Source organism: Myotis davidii, unplaced genomic scaffold (genome assembly GCF_000327345.1).
Source record: "Myotis davidii unplaced genomic scaffold, ASM32734v1 scaffold268, whole genome shotgun sequence".
Taxonomy (NCBI): Eukaryota; Metazoa; Chordata; class Mammalia; order Chiroptera; family Vespertilionidae; genus Myotis; species Myotis davidii.
The window spans coordinates 1085539-1092352 of NW_006383015.1; the positions used below are offsets into that span (position 1 = coordinate 1085539).

At 40.9% G+C, this 6814-nt stretch overlaps 1 pseudogene; it reads left to right on the top strand.

The window, feature by feature from the left end:
- The first annotated feature begins 230 nt into the window (after positions 1–230).
- LOC102762529 lies at positions 231–1768 on the top strand (annotated as a pseudogene).
- The last annotated feature ends 5046 nt before the right edge of the window (positions 1769–6814 follow it).

Here is a 6814-nt window from a genome sequence, read left to right on the forward strand (position 1 = left end):
TTCCTAGGATATTGGTTGGCACTCAAAGGGTTAAAATATATTTATGGTTTCCACCCACCACAAAGAACTTAAATAAGAGGCATCTTTTTAAAAGCTGCCTTTGAATAGAACCATAAAAATAACTTCCTATTTTCAAAGTTACATTTTAAATAAGAAACACTGATTCCTCAAATAAGTCACCCAATAATTTAAAATCTAGTGGAGCTCTTCCACCCTTGTTGCCACATGTTCAGTGCAATTTCCTTCTCTCAGATCTGTCTGGGAGAATCCACCGCCATCTGCCACTATGGTGAACTTCAGAGCAGATCAGACCTGGACCATCATGGACAAGAAGGCCAATATACAGAATGTGTCTGTGATCGCCCACGTGGACCAGGGCAAGTCCATGCTGATGGACTCCCTGGAGTGTAAGGTTGGTATCATTGATGGTGCCCAGGCTGGGGAGACCCACTTCACTGATGAGCAGGAGTGTTGCATCACCATCAAGCCAACGGCCATCTCCCTCTTCTCCCGTACAACACCTCAGAGAATGACTTGAACTTCATCAAGCAGAGCAAAGATGCTTTCGGTTTCCTTATCAATCTCATTGACTCTCCTGGACATGTGGACTTTTCCTTGGAGGTGACAGCTGTCCTCCGTGACACCGATGGTGCCTTGGTGGTAGTGGACTGTGTATGTAGCATGTGTGTGCAGACGGAGACAGTGCTGAGGCAGGTACCCCAGAGGCATTAAGCCTGTTCTGATGATGAACAAGATGGACTGGGCTCTGCTTGAGCTGCAGTTGGAGTCTGAGGAACTCTATCAGACTTTCCAGCACATTGTGGATAATGTCAATATCATCATCTCCACCTATGGAGAGGGTAAGAGTGGCCCCATGGACGGCATCATGACTGACCCTGTCCTCAGGACTGTTGGCTTTGGGTCTGGTCTCCATGGTTGGGCCTTCACCCTGAAGCAGTTTGCAGAGATGTATGTGGTCAAATTTGCTGCCGAGGGTGAGGGCCAGCTGGGGCCTGCTAAGCGGGCCAGGAAAGTGGAGGACATGGTGAAGAAGCTGTGAGGTGACCAGTACTTTGATCCAACCAATGGTAAATTCAAAAGTCCGCCACCAACCCTGATGGCAAGAAGCTGCCATGGACATTCTGCCAGCTTATCCTGGACCCCTTCTTCAAGGTATCTGAAGCTATCATGAATTTCAAGAAAGAGGAGACAGGAAAATTGATTGAAAAACTGGACATCAAGTTGGACAGTGGAGATAAGGACAAAGAAGGCAAACCACTTCTGAAGGCTGTGATGCACTGCTGGTGATGCCCTGCTGCAAATGATCACCATCCACCTGCCCTCCCCCGTGACAGCCCAGAAGTACCACTGTATGAGGCACCCCGCCACACACACACACACACACAATGATGAGGCAGCCATGGGCATTAAGAGCTGTGACACCCACCCCCCACAAAGACTACTTATGATGTACATTTCCAAAATGGTGCTGACTTCTGACAAAGGCCGGTTCTGTGCCTTTGGCCGAGTCTTCTCAGGGCTGGTGTCCACTGGCCTGAAGGTCAGGATCCTGGGGCCTAACTACACACCAGGGAAGAAGGAGAACCTGTACCTGAAGCCCATAAAGAGAACAATCTTGATGATGGGCCATTATGTGGCGCCCATGGAGGACATGCCTTGCGGGAACATTGTGGGCTTGGTGGGTGTGGACCAGTTCCTTGTGAAAACTGGCACCATCACCACCTTTGAGCATGCCCCCAACAAATAATAAATTTGATTATGGTGAAAAAAAATCTAATGGAATATGTATATGTCAAGATTTTATTTCATTGTGATTTTTTAACTAAACTTTTAAAGATTTGGTTTAAAGTAACTTTTTTAAAAAAAGAAATGTGCCCTAGCCAGTTTTGCCCAGTGGATAGAGTGTCAGCCTGCAGACTGAAGGGTCCCAGGTTCGATTCTGATCAAGGGCACATGCCGGGGTTTTGGGCTTGATCCCATTGTGGGGCGTGCAGGAGGCAGCCAATCAATGATTATCTCTCATCATTGATCTAACTCTCTCTCCCTCTCCCTTCCTCTCTGAAATCAATAAAAATATATTTAGAAAAAAGAAATGCTACTTTATTTTCCCCCACTGGTGAATTTTTTTCAATTACAGTTGACATTCAATATTATTTTATATTAGATCTGGTTGTACAGCATAATGGTTAGACATTTAAGGAATTATTTAAATTGATTCAAAATGACCTTATGCTCTTAAGGTCACAAGTCAAAATATCTACAATTAAGTAGTCTATAACAGGGGTCCTCAAACTTTTTAAACAGGGGGCCAGTTCACTGTCCCTCAGACCGTTGGAAGGCCGGACTATAGTTTTAAAAAAAACTATGAACAAATTCCTATGCATACTATACATATCTTATTTTGAAGTAAAAAAACAAAACGAGAACAAATACAATATTTGTATTTGCATGTGGCCCACGGGCCATAGTTTGAGGACCCCTGGTCTATAAAAATTGTAAAAAAGAGGAGGGTAATAGGGGAGGCTAGGGGACTGTCTAGGGCGGGGAAAAAAATGGACACATATGTAATACCCTTTGTAATAAAAAATAAAATTTGAAAAAAAAATAAAAAAATAATAAAAAAAGAGGAGGGTAGTTGCAACACATTATATTATGAAATATTCTATCAATCTGAAGTAGGATGTGAATGATGAGTTTAAAGTGCCTACGTAAAGAGCAGTCTTTCTGTTTCCCTGAGACTTGAAACCATAGACTTTTCTTGCCAAGAAGATATTTATCGTTTCTTAATATAAAAAAGCTAAGTTAGCCTGGCTCAGTGGTTGATTAACCCATGAACCAAGAGGCTGCCCATTCAATTCCCTGTCAGGGCATATGCTTGGGTTGTGGGCTCAATCCCGGGTAGGGGGCAAGCAGGCAGCCAATTGATGTTTCTCTCTCATCAGTGTTCTATATCTATATCCCTCTTTCTTCTTTTCTCTCTAAAATTAATAGAAACATATTTTTTTAAAAAAAGGCTAACTTATAAACTGATTTCCATATTGAAAAGGATAGTGGAAATTGCTTTGGCAAGAGAAGAGTATGAAAGGGCTTTCAATAATAGACTCTCTGTTTTTGAGATTTTAAAAATATATGTATTTTTTGCTATCCAGTTGGAAATTCTTTTTGGTTACAAACCCTTCACCAGGAGTATGTCAAAGCTTCCATTCTCACTCCTTTGTGGGAAAGGTCTAGTCTGAAAACTTGCAGGGAATGGACCGGTGATTTCCTGGGGAGTGTAAAGTTACCAGTGGTTCCCTGGGGAGTGCAGAGTTTCAGCTTCCTGATGTGAAGCTGCCGATGACTATGCTTATAATGTCTGGCCTTCCTTTTGCTCCTCTCCTATTGTTAATATTAATAACTAGATAATTACAACAGTAACAATATCCCCAGGTAATCTGCAGAGTCCCTTGTTTTCACAGCTGGCTAGGGTCATCATTTCCAGCCTACAACCTCTAGGACTAACAAATTATCACACGGTGATAGCTATCTACAGAAATTCTGCATCAAATCACATAAAAGAAGTTTTTCTTCTTTTTATTCCCACTAAATAATATAAGTTATAACACAAATACCACATCTAAACAACACCAAATGCAGCAAGACAAAATGTATAGAACACAAAGCATTTGGATTTAATTATGCCACCTCTTTTGACTAGACTTAGCTCTACTCTCTTTATTTAAAAATCAATTCTTAGAGTTTAAGTACCCTGTTATTGTTAAGAGCCCAGAAAATCCAACCCACTTGCTCTACCCCTCTCTAGTCTACAACTACAATATAGTACACAAGCAACTTAGGAAGTGGACGTCCTGTCTATTCATATCATCTCGACAATTGATCTCATTGCACAGTGAAACCAGAAACAAACCAATTCACACCAGAGGAACTGCCATTCAGCTGCCTGCAGAATTGTGAAAAAACCTGCAAAATAAAACATGCTTTCTTTTATTGGTATGCTGAAGCTATCTTGAAGGTACTATGCTGAAGAACATAAAATATACTTTTACATATATTTATGTATATACACATGCACAGAAGCATACATAGACTTTGGAATAAAATAACAAATCATTTAGTCTTACCTTCTTGCTGCTCTAATTAAGCCTAATTTTTTAAATGTTCAGTTGAAGCCTATTCCTGGGGTCCCTTGCTAATGGGCCCATGTCAGCTGCATGAAGGCGCTGCCCATTGCCCTGCCCATGCTGTTTTGGGCAGCGCAAGAGCCAATCCCTTTCTCTTCTATGGTCGGAGGAGTTGGGATGCCACTGTGACACATATGTTCCCAATTAATCTCCTGCTAGGCTATCTGATTGAATTACACAATCACTGATATGTTTTAAAGGCTTAACTAATTTGAAGCCCAGCCATAGGTTAAACGCCTTTGAACCATCAAACACAAAGTATATGTTTAACATAAACAAATCATTTCACAGATACAAACATGGCAAATGGGGGGCTATAATAAAGGGGTGTGAATACCTTTGTCTTATTTTGCCCTTATATCCAAAACAGTATAGTGCGTATTTGTTAATACTAAAAATAAGGTACAAGGAGAATTTTCCATTTATTACAGTATAGACAAACAATCTGAATAATTCAGGCTATGTTTACAGAGCACAAAGTGAAGTTCGGATTTCATAAATATTCATGATTAGTGTGGGTAAGCAGTTCAGGTAATTCAGAAACCATCCTATCCCTGAACAGTTCAATTTGCTGGTGCAGAGGGAACCAGTTTACCAGATAATTAGAATATATCCACTTTACCACTAAATAGGGAACCAAAGAGGAGAAAATACCTCATTTTTTTTTTAACTTTAATTCAGTTTGTTGCTTCAATTTGGTTGTGTGGGGATTGTGTGGATTTGGTTATAGAAGATTACTCACAAAATTCTTGGCCTATATTTTAAACATGGTGTTTCTCTTTCACACCATTTGTTATTCTCACTTTCTGCCCTTGTCTGGACAGTGTGTGAGAAAGACTGGCACGTAGGTCTTTGCTCCCTGGGATTTCACCCAGTTAGGTTACCTGGCACCTGGTGAAATGGTTACTCAGAAGACAGTGACACCCTGTACTTTGGGAAATGAGTGGTTTCCTTTACAAGGACGTACCAGGAAAACAGGTAATCTTGCAATCACAAGCCCAGGTGAGAAGGGAATAAGAGAATGACACCTAACATTTAGGCAAAAATTGTAAAACCCCTATTGTTCTACTGATCTCTACTGCTTCTTTTAATCAATGTCTAGCACAGCTAGAAAACAGCTAGATAAGACAAATAACTAACGAGAAAGTACCGGTGAGAAATGGCAGAAAGGAAATTCTTTAACATGGTAATGAAAAATAAGAGCTATGAATGCAGTCCTTAGGTTCCAACCCTGGATTATGTTTTGAACATATAAATCAATGGACATTGATCTCAGATGGAAACCTTGACTTTACAGTGCTTTCCTCCAAAACCTCCTGAGGGTCACAAGTATCCGCTTTCTCATCTTGTATTTATTGAGAGCCTGTTGCCACCACAGGACAAATCTAGATAGTGTGACACCTTATGGTGGGTCAGAGCTTTCAAAGAGCTCCCAGTCTCCAGAGCAGCAAAGCTGACAGGTGTGTGGGGACAGCATCTGGCCTTCTTCCCTGTCTGTTTGCACACCCGAGAGACAGAACTCTGCCATTTTCTCCCAGGAGGAAGCCTGGCTAAGCCTTTAATACCATTTCTTTGCCAAAAGAAATTCTGCTTGTTTGTCTGGGCTCCACATCTTAAGCAATCAGAATAGGGCTCTCTGACAGATTTATAAGGAGGGCATCTATTTTATTTAACTAAACTCAGAATTGTTGCTTGAAGTTGTTAGAGATAGAGGAGTGAGTATGGGTAGGGGGTAGGGTGGCAGTGGAAAGAGCAAGAAGGAGTAAGGTGAAGGCAACTGGAAAATAAACTGGAGCAGTATGGCCTAGCACCCAGAATACTTTGGCAAATATTTGTGTATATATCTGTTTCTCTCTACCAGTGGCAAGCCCCTTGAGGTGAGAGACCGTTTCTTATTTGCATTACAATCATTGCATCTAATATAGAGAAGTGAAATACTCTCACTCCTCTGACCATCTTTCCTCTCACCACCTTTCTTTCTCCTTCCTCAGGGCAGAGATATTGCTCATGAAGTTAGTCTGAGTTTATAACATTGCCTGGGCTGTTTTGATCAGCAGATGTGATCACTGATCATACTCATTTGTGAGATAGAAAGCTAAATGAACCAAAAACAATGAGCTCTAATAGAAAGGCTAGAAGGGACCAGCAGTCAATGGCTTGAAGCCTGGTAGGTAACTGTTTCTAATGAGAGCAAGCAGCATGTCTTCAATGACTTGATATGGAACTCTAGCCAAGTCCATGGAATCATTGACTGAAATATGTTCAGACTATCTAGATTCTCTATTGTCATATCGAGAGATGAACTTTGCAAATAATTTTTAGTTCTTGGATTTGTTGCTACTATACATATAAATGTCAGAAACAAATGTTTTACTAATGCTTTAATTCATTAAAATGCTTACCAAGAGCCTATTTCACCCATTTATTTACTCCCTTATCTGAGCTATGCAGAAGTGAATGTTTTCCACACTATGTAATAATCTATAGATACACCAAGCTAGACTCTGTAACTACTCTCAGACAATGCTAGCATCATGGGTGTGCAACCCTGTGGCATCCCACAATGCTTCACACTCAAAAGCAACCCACATTTGCTTCAATGCTCTGAAAAT